Below are 17,591 nucleotides of genomic sequence, written 5' to 3'. Positions count from 1 at the left end.
CGGTGATTTCATTCCAGAGAGCCCCTAGAAGGCTGATAAAGGCCATGATTTCTGTTACCAAATCACCGCTCATCGTTATCCTAAAGAACAGAGAATGGTTATAACTCTAATTGGGGTGTTTCAACTGATTCTTCTAATTATTGGGTCTCCTTTTAAAAAAAAATGTTCATGAAAATTGAGACTATCTCGGGAAAGCAGGAGGGAAAGCTATACAATGAGATTTCAGGTTCTGGAGTCTGGCCAGCCTGGTTGGAATTTGCTCACCCTCACTTACTGGCTTTGTCACCTTGGGCTAGGTACTTACCCTTACATAACCTCAGCTGTCCATCTGTAAAATGGGAAGAAACATAGCTCCCAAGTATGTGGGCTGTTTGAGGTTTCAGTTCGTTTCTTGTAGTAATAGTAGGAAATTCTTACTGGCACTTGCTGGGTCAGACACTGTGCTATGTAGTTTACTTTCGTTACTATTAAACCCTCAATTACTCTACAAGATAGATTCTACTGTTAACTCCATTCTACAAACTAAAGTAAAGAGCTCAAATAACTTGCCCAAGCTCCCACAGCTATTAGAGAGGGAGCTCGGGCCCCGACCTAGTAAATCTGATTGAGGGATGGCTTTGACAAGAGGTGGTTTGGGGATGTTCAGAATTTCCATCTGCTCCCCCCATTCTTTGTTACATACACAGTTTCATACAAAGTGTTTTGCAAATACACCTTCATAACAAACCCCAGGCCCACCTGCCTCCCTCCAAGCAGATTGTGCCAAGGAGTTCTTCCATATGTAGAAGTTGTGGACCTGCCATTGCTGTGGACTCCACCATAAATACACCATAGAGAATGTAAAGCCCAGTGCAGGACCCACAGGAAGCCATCAGTAAGTGTTGGTTATTATCAGTATTGATAGTAGTCTTGGCCTTGGCGCTATTGCTGGTTAACATGTGAAAGTACTTTGTAAACTGCATAAAAGGTAAAGATCATTATTCTTATCATTATTACTACTAATTGTAATAAAATGCTGCTGAAGGAACAAGAGACGTTTGTTTTGATTTTAACACTTGACCCGCAGAGCCTACTCCCCCATTCACCCCTCTGCACCCCAATCTCCCACTCACTCTGGGGGCCCCACATGTGAAAGAAAGGGGTTTATAAGGATAGGGAGAAAAGGGGAAGGAAGAGCCCTGGGAGCCCCTCTTTCATCTGAAAGCAGCCAGATTTCTGTTTTTGCAAAAACAGTGAGCTCACTGTGCACTCCCAACAATAATAAACTTTCCCTGGTCGGCTGGCTCCCGGCAGTGATTCCTCTGCAAAGAGCTGCTGTGGGAGCATTGCCTCACCCTCCCAGACTTTAGCTCTCCCTGCACCATCGCTACCCCCAGAGTAAAAACCAGAGGGCTGGGAAATAGGGTGACAGTGACAGCCAGGGACTCGTTAGCTTTGGCTTGGCAGGTTAACCCATTTCTTTGCATTAATATTTATTCAGCCCTTCCCTTTATTAAATGCAACATTCTGGGGAAATAGCGACAGCGCCACAACCCTCTAACCAGGCTGCTAGAGCAAGCAAATTGAAGTCCATGCCGTAGAGTATTAGGTTTTGGTATGTGCACACGTGTGCCTCCATCTCCTTGTCTGTTTCCGTCTTCGCTGTTAAATAAAGGAGATATATATACGCCCACATGCCTGGGTGTCTTAAGATACACTGAGTTAGAAATAAACTTGCATTTAAACAACTTCCACTACAGTTTCATAATCCTTTAGTTTAAAAAAGCGTCCAGTTCCTGCTATTCCCCCCTCCCCCAAATCATTTATTTTTGCATGCTAACTGCTTGTCTGGGATGACCCTGTTTGGGGACTTATCCGGCTTTGAAAGAGGCAGTTTTGGAGCTGGGTTTTCGCCAGAAGCAGAACCGGGCAGCTCTAATACTGTGCCCTCGGCGGTAAGGAGGTGAGCCAGGAGGAGCGTCAACCTAAGGCACGAGGTGGACGGGCGGTCAGAGAGCTCTGGCGGTGGTGTTTGGCAGACGAGCAGACCCAGGCAGAACTGGGTGCGAGTGCATACGCCTGCACTGCTGTCTTCCCAAAGTTCCTTCCTATGTGGTCGTCCCTCCCCCCGCCCAGCTTGCATTCTGAGCTGGCATCCTCCAGGAACCCTTGCTCTAAACTCAGCAAAGGGTCAGCTCTCCCCCTGGCCTTTCCCGAGCGCCATTTTCCACTGTTTAGGGTGAGAAGGTGGCAGCGCGCCCACACACTTCGAAGTTCCCTGCAGTCTCCCTCCAGCCTCCCCCCCCCCCCCCCCACTGTTTTGTGACAGTGATGGGGCCAGAGGGGGCCCCTCTCGGGCCTGGCATCCCTGCAGCCAGCTGGCTCGGCCTTCGAGGAGGCCCGGGCTGAACCTCGCGTCACCCCGTTGCAACGCGCGCCGCCAAGCGCTGCGGCGAGACAAAGACCTTTTTTGGTAACGCTCGGCCGGGCGGTCAGCAGGACCCGGCTCACCGGCCGGCAAGAGCCGCCCAGAGTAGATGAAAACAAACGTCTGGATTGGGCCTCTCCAAGGCTGGCGCTGCCCGCGCGCCAGGAACCTCAGGGGCGCGGCGACAGAGCCTTGGGCCTGTAGCGACGCGCAAAGGGGCTGGGGTGGGGGCGGGGAACCGAGGCAGCGCGGGGATTTACGGTTACTCCCGCGCAGGGGTCCGTGGCGGAAGTATTTGCCTTCCCTAAAGGATTAATCCCGGTATTAAAAAAAAAAAAAGTATTAAGTTGGACCAGGGCATAGGGTTACGCAAGAGCCGCTCGAGCGTGAAATCCCAGAACCACTTGATTCGCTGAGAACCCCGGGGAGGGGAACCCGCCCCGCCCGCCAGGACCTGCCCAGCCTGGGGCGCACGGGCAGCCGGGCGCCGGGTGCAAAAGCGGGTGGAAGGAAAAGGAGGACGCAGTGGTTGTTTCTGGCAGAGAGGCTTCGGCGAGCGATCGAATCTCTCACTGCTTTCTTCCTGGAGGGGCGGGGAGCAGGGAGGGGAAGAAAGGCGCGGGGAGTCGCGTCTGGTTCCTGCCTCCTCCCGGCTTCCTCTCCTTGCCAGCGTGCCAGGGCTCGGGGAGCCCAGCGCTGTCCTCAGCAAAAACTGGTGCGGTGGTGTTTGTTGTCTTAGGTCCAAAAATAAAGGGACCTTGGAACGAGTCTCCCAGGGACCAGGTCTAGAGCGGGAAATAGGGAGATAGAGCCGGACCAGGTTGCCAGTCACTGACCCGACTGGGTTTAAACAAACACCCACACCCCAAGAAGAGGGGGGTGGCGGGGTAGGAAACCTTGGAGAAAGCCAGTAGGCGGAGAGTCTGGCGGTGACCGTCAAGGCCACAGGTGCGCATACCTCCGGGCCCTCCCACCCCACCCCGCGTGTGCCTGGGTGGCAGCAGGGAGCAGGAATGCCAGCCGGTTCCCACCCGACCGCCCCGGAGCTGGGGATTTCCACCGCTGGTTTTAGGAGACCCGAGGCCTCCCGCGCCGCTTTCCCTCCGGGCCGCCCGAAGGCGGGGCCTCAGCGCTCAGCCCCTCCCTGTGGCCTCCTCTCCCCTCGGAAGCCTGGGACAGACCCGGCAGCCCGTCGCTGCTGCCCTAGCTGGGATGTGGGGGCCAGGAGCTACAAATATTTTGGACCTGTCTGAGCTGAGCGTTTCTAACCCAAAACTCGGGAGAGAGGGAGGAAGGGAGGGTGCTTAACATTTGGTACAGAACTGCCTTATGTTGTTCAGTTTGGACCCAGCTGAACCTAAATAGCCATGTGACCTTGAGGAAATCACTTGAACTTTGGTTTCTAAATCTGTAAAATGGGAGTAACCACACTCCCTCTCCCGCCTGTCTTAGTGGCCCGGGTGGAGCACACAATGTTATAATGTCCTTAAATTGTAAGAGATTATTAATGTAACAATGGCCAAGATTTGTCGAAGGCTGCAAAATGTGTTCCCAGACATTATCTCACCAAATCCCCACACCAGCCCTCTGAGGTAGGTGTTACTTTCATCACCCTCCTGTATAGGTGAGGGAGGCAGGTCCAGAGCTGGTTCAAAATTACTGGAAACCAAGTTTTCTGGCTCCAAACCCTACATTCCCTCTTCTACCCCAGCGTTATTAGCCTTTTGGGGGTCTGAGATGCCTCTGAAAAACTGCAGGAAAGTAAAAAACCTTTCCCCACAAGTTAGCAGGTTTAGAGTGCCACTACTGTCCCAGTAGATGCAAGGGTATGCATAAGCTAGCACCAGTTATTTTGGGGTCGAAATAGACGGGCATCCAGCTTTGAGCAAAATTGTTTAGCCACTGCTTCTTTGGCATCCGCTGAGCCCTTTCTCCCTCTTGCTGGGTTTTCTATCCCCGGTCCTAGGTGGAGATGACAGAGGAAAATCTGAAGCGCTGGAACACACACACGTTTAGGAATTCACTGAGTCACCCTTGGCGGGGACAGCTGCATTTTAAATGAGCACCCCCGAGGAGGAACTGCATCCCACAGGATGAAGGGGAACGAGCAAAGTGGAGAGGGTGCATTTTATGGTAGAAGGAGCCCCTTTCCAGACCTGCAAGTCATATCACACAGGTAACAAACCCTCTGCTCTCCCCTCCTTCAAGTGACACTGACGATGTGCACCCACCCAATATGTGTGGGCCGTGTTCGTGGGCTGGGGGCCTCTCCATATCTGAGGCAGGCTGCTGCCCTCAGAGCACTTCTAGACCAGGAGAGGCTTAAAGCCCCTGCTACTCAAACCTGGCCTAGGTCTCCCTGAAGCTGGAAAGCCATGGGAACAAGGGGACACCCACCCCTGCCTACTACCCCATCTAGGCCACCACAGTGCTTTAACCTGAACTTCCCTCTCTGGCCAGACCCACAGAGGATTCAAGCCCGATGGGTCCCTTCGTGGGGTGTGAAACATATTTCATTTCAAAGCTGAAACTTGGCTACTAGCTGGCCTGGTGTGTTTCTATCCCCCAACCCGATAGCTTATGGTGGGAAATGCCCTACCACTTGCCACTCATTTAGTCATTCAACCATTTATTGATAGAAAACTTTCTGTGCTGGGGATCAGTGATGAAGCAAACCAGACCAGTCCCTGCCCAGAATCCAGAAGCTTCCATCTCCTCCTAGGTATCCTAGTTTCCTGATGCTCTAGCCCAAAAGTCATGAGAGGCTGTGCTTGTCCAACGCTACTGCCAGCTACTCAGCTGACTCTCACCCTTTTAATTATTCTCTCTGGGCTTCAGTTTCCTCACCTGCCAAATGTTGATACTAAATCCTGATGTCCCTACCACAGAGACTTGTGAAATTCTGTGTTACGCCAAGGGCTGCCTTGTTGTCAGGCATCTCTTCCTTCAGCGCCAAGCCCCCCACGATGGAGCTGGAGAAACGGCCCGCTTGTCATGCCCTGTCTGCACCTTTCATCTGGTGGTCCTTGGGGGCTTCCCCTTGGGGTGGCCGGCCTCGCATCTCTATATTCTCCCAAATAAGCAGCGACTGCCCCCTCCACCTAAGAGCTGGAGCAGACAAAAACGTCTGTCTTCTCGTCTCTCCTAGAGAGAGAAGGATTTCCCGTCCCCAAATCCCTGGTGTGGAGCTTTGAACAGCTGGGTTTCTTTGGGGCTTTCACTTTTTTGTTTTGGTCAATTTGGAAAGAAAAGAGGCAATGACCTCTTCTTTAAAAAACAAAACTAGGCAGGAAGTGTGCTGGGCCTGAGTGGCAGGGACCAAGGGTGTGATTACAGGTTTTTGTTCAGCATTTTCATGTAATTAAATCCAAAGGAAAGCAAGTCTGGCCGGGCTGACGCTTCTTGGGTGCAGGGCAGGCAAGAAGTGTGTGTGTTGGGATGGGGAATAGAGGCAGGAGGTGAAAAATGGATTGGCTTTTTGGGCTAAGAAGAAGCAGGTTTCTCGCCTTTGTTAGTGTTTTTGCATTTGTTTTCCAAAAGGTAGCTGATTATTGGTCTTTCATTCGGTGCCACTGCACTCTCCTGGTGACATTTTCCAAATGTGCGCCACTTTCTCAGCACTGATTTTCCTTTAACAGCCGTGTTTTCCCCAACTCCCCACTTCTTCATTTTGCCACTTTCTGCCTGGTTGCACACAATAAACGCACTGCAAGATCCACAGCCCCCTTTCTTGCCTGCGGAATTTTGGTACCAGCAACTTCCAACCCCGCGAAATAGTCCCCCCTTTTGTTTTGAACAGCTTCTCGCTTTCCCTGTTGCGCTTTACAATCCTTCCTCCCACCACCGCCCCACCCAGCCTCTCCTGAGGCAGCCTCGGTTTCCCCCTGCAAGCCCAAAGCGTTCGACACGGGTCCAAGGCCGTGGGCAGCGCAGCCAGTCTCTCTCCTCCCTCTCTCTGAGCCCTCGGTATGGCTCTGAGGTTCCCTGGACGTTAGGACCTGGCAGCCAGAAGGCATCCACTGTCCGCTCACATTCTGAAGGGCAGGAAACCTGACCCAACCCCCAAACACTTGCAGATTCCGGGAGGGTGGGGAGGGCGACCCTCTGCCAGGGTTAGGGGGCTGCCCCTCCTCTCCTTCCCCTACACCCCACCTCCACTCCCGCAGATTACCCCCCTCCGTCCCCCTTCACCTACTCTTCCCAAGAACAGATTGTTTATCAGATCGGGCAGCCAAGAAACCTACTCCTGTTTCTGGCCGCTGCCAGTGATTAATCACACTTGGGAACTGCACAAAACTTGGGGCTGGGGAGCCGGGGGGTTAAATAATTTTGACAGTTGACAAGCTGACCATATCAGCGCTACCCTCCTTTATTTTAGTAAAGCCGTGGAGGAGACCGAATTATATTTCATTCTCGTCCCCTCTACCACCATCCCTGTAACCCCCCCCTTCCTTGTCTAACCCCCTCCTCTAAGGCTTCACGTTTGATGCTTTAATAATACCGACAGGCTTTTAATTCTGATTAACATTCTCAGCTGGTGTGCGTATATGTGTGTTTGCGTGTGTGTGTTGGGGAGTTGGAAAGACACACTCACAAACTGGACTGCCTGACAAATCCCCCCTTTTCATCCTTCTCTTTGAAATGACATTAAGGTAGATTGGGGAGGGGGTGAGCAGGGATGCAGAGAGGAAGCATGGAAAAAGGAGAGGGAGGGGGAAGCAACTGATGTGCTTTTCTAAGGTAGCTAGTAAAATTCCTAAGGGAGAACAAATGCCAAATCTGACTGTCTTGGTGTATTTTAGACCCCATCGTCAGGGCGAATCCTGCCAGGGCTAATCCTGCCAGGGCTTTGGCTGGCCCCGCAGCCTGGAAGCCGAGGCCAGGCATACAAAACCTCCCTGGTGACTGGGAGGTGCTTTTCCAAAGGAGGTAGGTGCTGGGTATTGACTCTAGCCAGATTCCTCACCATCAGGTTGCCCCCGCCCCTAATTTATGCAAGATGGAGTTGTTTGTTTGTTTGAACTGGGGCTGGTAAAGAATAACCGAGGATAGAAAGCTCCACATGAAACATGGCCCCAAAGAGAAGGTGCAAAACCCACTTGATGCAAGATACAGGTATCTCCACCCTGGTTTTTTTTTTCCCCCTTTGCTTTACAACTCCACAGACATCAGGTTAGCAAAAGGTAATAAATAGTCCTTGCACAGCGGGTTCTGGACTAGGGAAAACAGTTTACTGAAATTAATGGGCCTCGCTTGAACCAAAACCTCCACTTTGGAATTAATGCCAGACATAGTTTTCCTGAACTCGATCCAACCGCCTAAGCGGCAGACGATTTTCGTTCTATTTGTGCTGGAAAATAAAGCTCCGGCCCTTGATCTCAGTGTAGATTTTAATTCTTTTAAAAATCAGCACAGAGAGCACTATGCCAATTTCCACTTTCTGCCAGTAGAAGCCCTTGTGCTCTGGGCTGTGGGCGAGGGTCAGAAGTTAGGTGGTAAACTTTCCATTGAAAACCATCTTGGCAACTCCCTCCCCATTCCTTTCCCATCGGTGGCCTCAGAGCTTTGGCCATGACACCAGAGAGTCAAGGAAAGCTCCAGAAACAGGCTCAGCTCTCAATAACAACCCTCTTCTCCACGGCTCTTGGAAAGGCTTGGTCTGTACAACACTGCTTGCATGGCATCCATTCCCACCCGAAGTGAAGCCCCAAGCCACTCCATCGAGCCTCCCCCGCCGCCCCCTGTCCCCACTCCCCCCAGTGCTCAGGGTGTCTACAGGTCTGAAGCTGTTTTATTTTTATTTTTATTAATGTATTTTTAAGGCTGCAAGGCACACCCACCCACACACGTTCACGCCCAGTGGTTATGGCAGGTACAGGGAGACCCCGTGCCCCGGCAGTCAGTGTCTGATCCAAACCTGCCTCTGCCCTCCCCCACACCCCCGGATTATTTTATTAATAAAAGCCCGGTTGCGGGCAGCCAGCGTTCTGTTTTTCATTGTACAGTCTGCGCTGGTGACACAGGACATGTGGAAAATTTTGAGAGCACTGCGGTGAATGGTGTGGAGGGGGAGCGTGAGCAGGGGGGAGGGGCGGGGAGCCAGTTACTTTTTAGCTTCCGCTAAGTACTTGGCCGCTCGCCAGGCCCGGAGGATTCTGGGAAGCGAAAGCCTCCCCAGTATAAACTGCCAGCTTTAAGCAGCCCTGACAGTTCTGCTCCTTCCAAACTTGGCAGCCGTTCAAAGTGCTCTTTCATTTGAAATGCTGGAAGCCTGCCATGTGCAATGCAGATTTGCTGTGCCTGTGCGCAGAAGGAACTGATAAATGCCGTTGCCGTTGCCATGGGGACAGGAGGCTATCAGAATGGCCTTGTGATCCGCAGCCTCTCAGCGCGGCAGGCTCGCTCTTGCTCGCTCACGCGCTCTCTCTCTCGCTGCTCTCTCCCTCCCTTCCCTCCTCCCTCTCCTCAGTGAGATAGTGAAATAAATGTTCTGGAAAAAGGTTAACCCTCCCCGCTCTGGTTCTGAAGCTGAGAAGCCTCCTGGACCTCACGCTTCCGCGCCAGCCCCAGCACATCCTCGGGTGGGTCGCCCCGCACCGCACCCTCTCCCTCCCCTCAGCCCTTCCTCCTGCTCCTCCGGGGCTTTCACAAAGCTGTGTTTTTAATAGAGCTTTTCAGCAAGTCCAAGTGTAAGCCTTTGAGTCATCAAAACCCGGATGTAAACACAGCAGCCCTCCATTCTGCACAGTTTGAGTGGTTTTTTTTTTTTTTTTTATCTTTTTAATAATATTTAGCTGGCAACTTAAAACTGCAAGGATGCCAGTTATTTTAGCCAGCCACTTACATCATGCAGCGTCCATCTTAGGGAGAGGGGTTGCCTGTCCTTTCCTTCCTTCCTCGCTGCCTGCCCTGAGACCGCGGGAAATCTGGGTTCTTTCTGAAGCCATCTTTTACCGCAGCACAGGAAGCGGAGTCGTTACAAACACAGACTTTGAGAATAAGCATGACATCACCTTGGGCAACAGGAGGGCATGTTCCTGTTCCAGGCAAGATCCTGGGTGACCCAAGGGGAAGCAGGTCGGTCATTTAGGCTGCCGTTTCAGGTGGTGGCGTGTGAGGGTGCACCAGGCCCCATCGCCAGTCCCGATTTTGCCCAAGCTGCTATTTGAAACACAGTCTGATTCAATGTACAGAAACAAAATGGTGTGTTCCAATTGGGTATATTTTCAGGTCTAAGATGCCAACTCTCCGGGTGGCCGGTTTAATGGGGGGAAAAAATGAAATACTCCATTCCAGTTTAACGTCTGTGCAAGCCAAAGAGGTTTAGTGCTTTATTTGCATTGGGAATAAAAAAGGTGAGCAGCCTTCCTTCTCAACCCAACTCACTGTTTCCTGAACTTAAACCTTCATTAACATCCCAGAAAAGGCCCGTATTTTTCCTGTGGCTTTCAATATTTTCAGCTACATATATTTCAGCGCACTGTTTATCTAGGGTTTCAGCTTTCAGACCTTTATGTACTTTTAACACCTTGAGGCTGTTCCACTGAAAAATGGTATGTGTTTATTAAAGAGGACTTTATGTGCTGTGGGTAGGAAGGCAGCAGGGATTTCTGTTTGGGTCGCGTACATAATGAGGGCTTCAGCTCGCAATGCGAGTCAGAGGCCTGTTTGATTGGATTTGTGAGGCCCTTTGGAGCAAGCAGGCCCTACATAGCTCACATGAACCCTTGGCTACCCCAGAATATTGAGCCAAATGAGCTATTTCTTCATGCAGCCTGGCTGACATGGAGGCAGGGACAGCAGAAAGCCCGAAAATGCCCCAAATTCCTGGGGCTGAGCTGCAGTTTCTTTTAACCCACCTCTCTTGGGTGTCTGCTTGTGATTGTCACGGCAATTCTGGCCGGGGCTCCGTGCTCTGTTTGTCTCGCTGGAATTTCCTGGTTCTGAAGTAGCCCCTTCCAAATAAATAATTTAATCAATAAAAAACATCTGCTTCACCTTGCCAGCCAGCGCAGAGCTGGAAGGGCTAGTGTTAAAACACGACTTTTAGGAGCAGTGGGCCCTTGAGACATGTTGAGGTGAGTTTCAGCTTGGAATTTGGGGGTGGGGGGTGGGGTAGAGATTCAGAAAACCCCCTCCCCCATGGCCTCCCTCCTCCCCTTCCCCAGACAATCCTAGCAGCTGGGTTTTTGGCTTTGGCAGCTGCTGGGCTTTGGCAGCTGCTGGGCTTTGGCAAACCAAGAAGCAGATTTTGGGGTGGCGATTCCTTTCCCAGGTTGATGGACGGTGTTCTCTCCTAAGCACAGCGGATGTTCCCTGACTCTGTGAATCAGAGGCTGTATTTTAAGTCCAGGGCTTCTGGTGACGATTTTAAGCTGGGAGAACAAAGCAGACCATGACAAGCCCCTAACATCACACCCAGAGATAAAGAACCTGTCCATAGTACTTGCCACATGTAGCTCAGATGGATTGTTTTTCCTTTATAATCATACCAAGAGCAGCCCCCTCCCCTAGAAGCGGATGCCCCCTGCTCACGTTTCAGAGGCTACCCTTCCCCTCTCTCCATATCCTTCGTGGGGTTAGCTTATCTGTTGACTTCAAAGCTTCCTCCTTATTTCAGCTTTCCTCTCCCACATTAGGGGGAAGATGTGCAAAAGCCATTTTGTGGCCTCGAGTGCCTTCCAGCTTGAGGCAAGCCCAGAGAGTCCAAGCAGCCTCGCAGCCTTGACCCTCTCTCTGTTCATCACTCTTAGAGCAGGGATGATAACAAGGGGAGTTCATGGCGTGGCTCCCTTATATCAAGGCCTGAAGAGCCAGCTTCCCAGAAATCTCTGCATTAGGAAGGCCTGTCGTGAGCAAGTTTGGGAGCCACAGGAGGAACAACTCCCTTTTGTTTTGTTGTCTAGCATGTGACCAGAATGCTGCCAGCTAATTTTAACCCCGCCGAGTGCTGCTGGAAAAAAAAAAAAACAACTATCTTGCATCTGGAGAGAGAAATGCTGTGGGCTGGATAAAAGCTTTTTCAGCCTGTGTTCCTTCCTGTTTCAGTTTCTAAACTTGCATTATCGGTAACCTGAAAAATGATGAGTTTCACCAAATTCCTGGATGTTGTGCAAGAGGACAATGAGTCTATTTCGGTTGCTGTGAGTGTGTCTGGCATATACCCTGGAATCCATTGTTTTCAGCAGGGAAACCACTCGAGGGGTTTCCGGGTGCTTTCCTTCTGGGGTCTCAAAGCCCCAAGGAGCATGCTGGGGAGGTGGGTTGCCTCCTGGGCATGGAGTCTGCACTGGGAAAATCCCTGGGTGGGTCGAGGCTAGGCTAGTGGGGGTGACTGCGGCAGTGGTCTCCCTGGAGGTGTTAAAAAGGGGGTGGTAGGGAGTGTTTGAAGTGGGACAGCAGGAGTGGAACCAAGTGGGGAGAGGGACTCTTTCACAATAGCGGGGTGGCCCTCTTGGACGCAGGGCACCACCGCTCCTCCCGGTTTTCCGTATCCGTTTCCAGCAGCAAGAATAAAGGAAGGGCCTCCTGGAGGTCTGACTCTCACGGTCACAGCGCATGCCCGTGGCACTTAGTTGTGGCTCTCTGGCTGGGTGGCCAGGGATGCTGGTGGAAAGGTATAGAATCTCAAGAGGCAGGAGACTGAACAGTTTGGAAGAAGCAGAGTGTAGCCAGGCGGCTGCTGCCAGCCACTGTAAACCCCAGGGTGAAGTGGGCGCGTGGCGGCTGATGAGGCCGAAGGGAGAGGCCAGTGGATGCCACAGCTCCCCCTGCAACCAGGAGAGCTTGGTGGCAGTTGTTCTGACAGCTGCTCAGGGCTTCAGCTGCCCGAAAAGCCAATTGCTCAGCCTGCCCCTGCTGGTCAACTTCTATGTTTTTATAGCACCCTCTCTGGCCCCAGGCACCCTCTCTCGATCTTGAATCCTCAGACAGCGACCCCATCTTTGGAAGGGCAGGGAAGCTCCGAGGAGAACATCACCCCATCTTCTGCCCCTAAACTGCCCCCAAGAGTCAAGATTCTTAAGATTCTGTTTACTCTGCTGGTGCGAAGCCTTTTTTGGAGCCAGACGCTGGGCTGTATTTAATTAAAAAGACGAGAGCCCACGAGGAAGCGAAAATACTTTCGCATCTTCACGAATACGTTTGAATTTCATTTCTTAGATTTCACAGTAAGGGGGTCAGACTGGTCAGCACTTCTATCTCTAAATCCTCCAAGGCACATTTCCTAGAAGCTGACAGCTGCTCTTCTGCGCAGTGGAACTGTAAAGGGCATCCCAAGGCAAGGCTGTGTGCCCTGCGCTGCTCGGCTTGCGGTTTTCACCAGCATTCAGGCCCTGGGGACCCAGGCCTCGGTTCCCTTCCCGTTCAAACCCAGGATTCCTAAATGTTTCATAAGAGCTCCACAGCTGGAATGCAGCTGCTTCTGGGGTGGAGCAAACAAAACTCCTCAGAGGTCAGCAGGGTGAGGGAGGACGGGGAATCTTGGAAGGTTGGGAAAGTCCTTTTAAAGCCAGGGCTCTGGAATGACGGGCCCTCCAGAGCGAAAACTTTCCAGATGGGGGAAGGAAGGGTAAGGCTTTGCCCTCTGGGTAGATTCCAAAAAATTGCTTTGGGGAGGCCAACCATTCTGGAATCGCCTTTAAAGAAAACAGCACGAATGTTTAAATTGACCTAGAAAACCCTTCCTTTTTCCTTTCCCTACAATCCAAGTCTGTTCCCTCCAACATTAATCAACAGGAATGTTTGCCCAAGTTTCTCTCCCCTCCTTCCCCCCACCAATCCCGTTTTTATTATTATCTTTGGTTCGGGGAAACTTTTGGAAGCTTTCCCAGGCTGGAGCTATAGAATGTTTCCAGGAAAATGCATAAGGAGTGTCTGTGTTTTGAGTTTCTCTGGAGGGGGCTGAGCATGTTTTTCAGAGAGACCGAGCTGGGGGCAGCCAGGTCTTGTGCAAGAGTCCAGCCAAGCAAGAGGGCAGACAGTGCCGGAAAGAGCTTCGAGCGTCCCAAAGTGCCGAAAGGAAGGTGTGCTTAGCGGGCCCGCCTGCTCTCCACCTCTTGCAGTCTGTCATCGCAGCTGCCGTGATGTCAGTCTGTGAGCCAAAGCACCCCTGTCTCCAGAAGATATGCTGAGAACAGCTGGTGCCGGGGTTTGAACTTCATTCTCAAGTTAGCAGCACTTGGCATTTCTGCCTACAAGAATGCTCCGAGGTTTAGATGGAGAAACGAGGAGGAGAAACGAAGGGAGTCAGTACTCCCCCAGCAGGCAGGGGCTCCACCCAGGCGTGGAATGCAGCCTTCCACAAGTGCCCCTGGGCTCTGCTGCCAGGGGTGGCGCGACTCCCTTTGCCCGGGCTGGCGCAGATGCACCCAGACCCAGAAACACGAGCAAAGCTGTGTTCACACATCGGAAACATCTGCGCACAGAAGCAGAAAGCCACTCAGGAAGGGGCACATGCACCCCGGGACAGGGACGGCCTCGAGGGATACCTCACGGATGGACGGGGCTCTAGAAGGCAAAGGAGGCAACGTTTCCTGGAAATCTGCTCCATTCAGGCTGGTTCATGGGAAAAGGAGGAGGCTGCCCCAGCCACCCTTCAGGGCCAGGTCTGCTCAGCCCTGGGCCAATCCCCTGTGACTGTCAGGACCGGAAAACCTCGGGAAGGGAAGAGCAAGCAGCGGCCTGCGGTGCTGGAAGCACAGCTCCTGGCTGTCCTTGCAGTGAGTTTGAAGACTATTCACCAGTAACACTGTCATGGTTGCTGCAGCAAAATCTCTCTCCTCTTCACCCACGGGACACACTGACCTAGAAAGCATCTCCTCGGCAGGTTGGGAAGGAGATTAATAGCCCCGACTTTGGAATACTGATAGCAGCGATGACAGCAGGCACAGCTGATGTTCATGGGCCGCTGTGCTAAGCGTTTTCATGCATTGTCTCTTCTAATCCTCCCCTGGTAAGGTGGGTTCTCTTCCCATCCCTGTTTTATAGATGACAAAGCTGAAGCTCAGAGAGGTTAAGTAACTTGCCCTAGATCACCCAGCTGGAACTTCCAGTGGATAGACTGACTTCAGAGCCTTTATCGGACAGACCTGGGTTTGAATCCCAACTCTGCCATGTATGAATGTGTGACCTGGGCCAAATTTCCAGCCTCCTCATCTGTTTTCATAAGTTAAACATCAGATGTTGGCAATTTCATATAATCCAGCCTAAGCCTACCTTACAAGGTTGTTGAAAGAATTAAATTAGGTAATGAACCATACTTCGCAGCATGCCTAGAACGTAGTAAGCACTCAGTAGCGGCTAGCTTTTAATACCAATGTAACCTCAGAGTCAGTACGTTTGTTCTGTATGGATATACTTATCAAGTTATTCGTTGCCTCTGTGGGGCTTCTCCAGCCCTTGGAAGGTCCTGCGCATCCCAGCACGTGCTTATCAGCCCCAAGGACAGGTGGACTCTGCACTGATGCCGGCGGAGAGCAGCTCCTCATTCCTTCCCTGTGACTTCTCTTCCCTCGTGCCAGAATCCATGTGTCGTGAGCACACATGTGCACTTGAGGCCTTTCCACATCACTCACTCACCTTCACTTGAGTTTTCCAGGGTTTTCAAGTTTTCAAGAGCGTTCAGATATGATCACTTCACTTCCCTGCTCAAAAATCTTTTCCGGCACCTATAGGATGGAGGCAGGCTCCTTAGCTCAGAACACAAGGTCCCTGGGACACTGCCTCCAACTTCCATTTCTGCCTCTTCTTCCCCTCAATTATTTTCTGACCACATTGAATTCCTCTTTGTTCCTTGATTACTTTCAAGCCGCATGCTATTGTAGGGCTATTTTTTTTTTACACTTTTTAAAATTAAAGTTAATAGATCACAAAGAACATTACACTAAAAAACATAAGAGGTTCCCATGTAACCCACTCCCCACCCCCCACCCCTATCATTTTTGTAAATTGTATTGTTTTGAAGATATATACATCACAAAAAATGTTACATTAAAAACCTAAGAGGTTCCGGTATACCGCCACCCCCCCACCCCACTCCTCCCACACCAACAACCTCCCCCATCATTGTGGCACACTCATCGCACTCCGCGAACACATTTTGGAGCACTGCTGCTCCACATGGATAATAGTTTACCCTGTAGTTCACTCTCCCCCCAGTACATTCGGTGGGTTATGGCAGGATATATAAAGTCCAGCATCTGACCCTGTAATATCATTTAGGACAACTCAAAGTCCCCAAAATGGCAGGACTATTTTCTCTGCCTAGAAAGAATGTTTCTTCCTTCTTCTTTGAGCAAACTCCTATGCATCCTTCAAAACCCAGCTCAGTTCTTACTTCCTTGAGAAAAATGTTCTCCAGCATCTCCCAGCTCTATGTTCCAGTGGTATAAATCAAAATGAGTTGTTCTTACCTATTTACACATCTCCCCTACCAAGGACTCATTAAAGTTCAAGGCTAGAGCTCACCTCTCTATCCCCAATGTCACCTAAAAGGAACTAAGTAAGTGCTAGTCAAATGAATGTCTGTATGTAAGTTTTTGTAAGCAGAATACTTTCATTGGCACTAAAATAGTTATGAGTGTATGTATGTATGATTTATACCTCCCTTTGTTGCATTAAGAATTTGGGGGTAGATGTGGACATTCCAGTCTGTCTTAAATACAAGCAGAGATGGAACAGTGCTTGGTACATCCTCTACTGGAAAGAGCCCTGGCTTTGGAATCAAATAGTTCTGGATTCAAATACTAACTTGGGCTCTTACTGTGACTTTGAGCTCATTACTTCATCTCTCTCAGTCTCGGTTTTTCCATCTGTAAAATGAAGATAATAATTACCTGTGTGGCAGATATTGTTGGTTGCTACCCACTAGTCTCTCCTGCTTTCTTCCTTTCTGCCCTTAATTTTTTCCCCCAGGAGTCTGTTCCTCTCTCCATGTGACTGAGGAGGAGCAGGGCAATCCTTATTGGTCTAAACTACCCTTGCTGTCCCATATCCTTTGCCAGGGATTCATTTTGGGATGTGCCTGTAATCCAGTTCTGGTCAGTGAGGTGTAGGAAGGAGCCCACTGGGGAGAGGGAGGGTGTCTGGGAAATATTTCCTTGTCCTTAAAATGTGAGAGAAGCAGTGGTCCTCTGTAGCTGGATATGATATCTGGAATGATGGCTGGGACCACAGCAGCCGTTTTGCTGTGAGAAGGGGAGCTATTCAGAGTACCAAGCCAAATTACTGAAGATAATAAAATGGAACCATGGAAAGAACGTAAGTCCTGGTGGCGCAGTAGCGCAGCTGGATTACCCCACCCTAGGGCCACCAAATGTGGACTGAGCTGATCAGTTCCTTTGTTGTTTGAAGAGGAATCCCTGGCTAAAGCCAGTAGAGTCGGGGTTGCTGTGACTTGCTACCCAAATCATCTTTTTTTTTTTTTTAAAGATTTATTTATTTATTTACCCCCCCCCCCCCCCCCCCCCCCCGGTTGTCTGTGCTCTGTGTCTATTTGCTGCACCTTGTTTCTTTGTCTGCTTCTGTTGTCGTCAGCGGCACGGGAAGTGCGGGCGGCGCCATTCCTGGGCAGGCTGCACTTTCTTTCGCGCTGGGCGGCTCTCCTTACGGGGCGCACTCCTTGCACGTGGGGCTCCCCTATGCGGGGGACACCCCTGCCTGGCAGGGCACTCCTTGTGCGCATCAGCACTGCGCATGGGCCAGCTCCACACGGGTCAAGGAGGCCCGGGGTTTGAACCGCGGACCTCCCATGTGGTAGACAGACGCCCTAACCACTGGGCCAAAGTCCGTTTCCCCCAAATCATCCTAACAGATAAACTTCACAGGCTTGTTGTGATAATTAAATAATATAAGGTTTTAAAAGCACCTAGCTGGGAAGCAGACTTGGCCCAGTGGTTAGGGCGTCCGTCTACCACATGAATCCACCGTTCAAACCCCGGGCCTCCTTGACCCGTGTGCAGCTGGCCCATGCGCAGTGCTGATGTGCGCAAGGAGTGCCGTGCCACGCAGGGGTGTCCCCCGCGTGGGGGAGCCCCCCGCGCAAGGAGTGCGCCCCATAAGGATAGCCGCTCAGCGCCAAAGAAAGTGCAGCCTGCCCAGGAATGGCGCTGCACACACGGAGAGCTGACACAAGATGACGCAACAAAGAGGAACACAGATTCCCGTGCCGCTGACAACAACAGAA

The 17,591-nt window shown here is 51.3% G+C and overlaps 1 long non-coding RNA gene across 1 annotated transcript; it reads left to right on the top strand.

Annotated features, from left to right (window-relative positions):
• The first annotated feature begins 2,370 nt into the window (after positions 1-2,370).
• On the top strand, positions 2,371-15,979 carry LOC101418399 (uncharacterized). Its single transcript, XR_187999.5, has 3 exons — positions 2,371-3,355; positions 4,374-4,583; positions 11,047-15,979. It is a non-coding gene; the product is annotated as an uncharacterized lncRNA (long non-coding RNA).
• The last annotated feature ends 1,612 nt before the right edge of the window (positions 15,980-17,591 follow it).

Source organism: Dasypus novemcinctus, chromosome 3, assembly GCF_030445035.2.
Source record: "Dasypus novemcinctus isolate mDasNov1 chromosome 3, mDasNov1.1.hap2, whole genome shotgun sequence".
Lineage (NCBI taxonomy): Eukaryota > Metazoa > Chordata > Mammalia > Cingulata > Dasypodidae > Dasypus > Dasypus novemcinctus.
Note: the sequence above shows the minus strand (reverse complement) of the source record. Positions and strands in the feature narration are given on the sequence as shown.